Here is a 3,009-nt window from a genome sequence, read left to right on the forward strand (position 1 = left end):
GCGCACTCGCTTACGTCACTGTCGTGAGACATTCTCGCAAAAAATCACGGTTTTAGTAACGCAGCGTTCCTACGGGAAAGTAACGGTAATCTAATTATCGTTTTTGCAATAGTAATCCCTTACTTTACTCTTACTTGAAAAAAGTAATCAGATTAACGCGTTACTGCCCATCTCTGCCCACGACACACTGTCAGAGTGTCTAGTCTGGATTGGGAACGTGGTGGCCTTGGTGACCCAGCAGGAGCAGGAGAGTGAGAGGTCTTAGACTGCTGCCCCCTAAACCAGGATCTGGGACAGAAGATAGATGGACTGATTTCTAGTTTTTAGTGCAATGCGCTATTATTGGGTCAGCAGCTAAAGTGAAAGCTTTGCACTGTGACGTTTTCAGGTGTACATTTATCACGTATCAGAAGCTGAAAGGTCAAGTGAGCGGTGACAGAGCAAGAGACAAAGCACAGAAAAGCCTTACTCAGAGAAAGCTAACACACTCTGTTGGGGGAGTTTTGAGTGTGAGGATGGAGCATCTGCTCCTGCCCACTGGGCCTCCCAGCTAGTGCAAGCAAACACTGACACTCGCACACACATACACACACACTCACTCTGAAACCAAACTGCTGCTGAATCTAATGAGGCTGAGGCCTGCTGGGCAGCAGAACGGCTGCTGCAGCTTGTCTCTTGCTCTCTGATTCTCATCCCAAAGCTCCTCACGCGTCATCCACTGTTTCACACTATCCACACTGTTTTATTCTTGACAGCTTTCTACCAATGACTCTGCAGAGTATCCTCACATCGAAAGGCTAGAATTACAGAAATACTCAACAAACTGTAACGCATTACACATTATGCGCAGAAGTTACCAAATGTACCACAAAAATGAAAAATGTAGCATTTAAGAACACAAGTTAAGGCAGTTTTGAATTTGATGGCAGCAACATATTTCAAAACTTGAGACAGAGCCATGTTTACTACAGTTTAACGTCTCGTCTTTTAACAACGGTCTGGAAACCAGTTAATGGTCTTTTGGGAGAGGAGCAATCTTGTCTGATATAGAATTATTGCTGCTCAAATGTCCTGGGTCTTCATTGCTCTACTTTTTGCTTCATAATGTGCAAATTGTTTTCAGTTGATAAAAGACGGGCCATTTCAGCACCTGCAGGGTGTTCTATGAAGATTTGGTTGCCCAATTCCAACTTATGTTGCTGCAATTTAATTCAAAATCAGCTAATATTTTTCATGAAATAGGAAAATTTCACAATTTATATGTTTGATATATTTTCTGTTGTGAATAAAATTAGGGTTTATGAGCTTTACACATCATTGCACTCTGTTTCTGTTTACTTTTTTTCCAATGTTTTTGGAATTGGGGTTGTAAATTTCTACAGTAAATATTATATTATCTCTATTGTTTTGTATTATATTGTAAATATATGGCTAAACTAGTAGCCATATATTCCCATGTAATAATTCTGCTCCAACATATTCGCCAGATGCAACTTTCTGGATCATAAACCCTTCTTTTTCTTTTTCCACTCTCTTTTATATTGTTCTGGAGTACTACCTGTGATTGTTATCTTGGGCTAAACCCTCTGTTCTGTCTTTATTTTTAAGAAATGCATTGGTTTTGGATGGTGCATAGCTACCTTCTGTCTGATACTGCCTTCTGTAAAATGCATTAAAATGTAAGAGGAGTGGAAATCTCTCTGTGTTGCAACCTACCTGGAAGGTTTTTCACCTTTATGCATAAAGAATGTGTTTCTAATTCTTAAGATGAATTAGAAACAATGTATCTTTTTAACGAAACAGCCTCACACCCCATTTAATCTTTTTGCTGTCTTATGTGCAATTTTGTCTCCTTGAGCCCTTTTTAAAATCTGATTTATTTAAATTTGTAGGAGCTTTACTTTTGTTAGTACCATGCTGTGTCGAGGCACAGAATGTAATCAAAACAGAGGGTCAGAGGGCCCGGTGGCGCCAGTGTCCGGCAGCTTCGCCTCTGTCAGTGCGCCCCAGGGCAGCTGTGGCTACAATGTCGCTTGCCGTCACCAGTGTGTGAATCTGTGTGTGAATGGGTGGATGACTGAATGTAGTGTAAAGCACTTTGGGGTCCTTAGGGACTAAGTAAAGTGCTATACAAGTACAGGCCATTTACCATTTTGGTTGCTCAAATACTACAAATCAATAAAGCCACCATAATTTCAACATGTTATTTATTTGTTTTTGTAACAAGTACATTTTAAGGTAATGAGGAAATGTTTCCAACATGTGTAAGATGAAAGCATGGATATTACCACATATTACTACATAATACCATTGTGCCAAAGTGAGACTCATCTTTTCTGGGCTCTTTGTCTTGCTATTTTATATTTTAGCAACCCAGATAGTTTCAAAATATTCAAAGAAGAGTATTTACTTTTACTTAGTAAGAAGCGACAATGCTTGAAGTAAGTGAACCAAAACAAAAGTATTAGATAATTCTAAAACAAAATTTCCTTTTTCAGTGATGGTTTGCAATGCACACCCACAAGTCTCCTTAACCATGATTCACTGACTCTGTCTCATTGCTTCTCCGTCTCTCCATTACCAGGAAGGATAAGCCCAAACAAATCTGCTTAAAGCCTTTGATGGGCTGATGGTCTCATAGAACGATACCTATTCCTTCTTATTTCGAATGACACTAATGGCATATTGACATGCAGGCAGATTAACAGATTATTGTATTTGTGTTTGCATGTGTGTATGCTGGGTGGTGAGTGTGCATCATCAGTCTATTTTAATCCAACTTTTTTACCCTCCTTTAGGATTTTAGGTCATTCGGTGATTCTCTTCTTGCCCTTTTGCCGTTGGTGATAAATAGGGCTGGGTATCGTCGCTGATTTCTAGAATCGATTTTAATCGAAAAATCGATAATCAAAACCCACCCCTGGGGATAAACTAGCATTCATAGACATGAAGTCAGTAAGTGACGTATATCTTGTTAAAACTTTATTAAACCTTTTTGCCAATGTGAAC

This window comes from Simochromis diagramma, unplaced genomic scaffold (assembly GCF_900408965.1).
Source record: "Simochromis diagramma unplaced genomic scaffold, fSimDia1.1 OVJJ01000487.1, whole genome shotgun sequence".
Lineage (NCBI taxonomy): Eukaryota > Metazoa > Chordata > Actinopteri > Cichliformes > Cichlidae > Simochromis > Simochromis diagramma.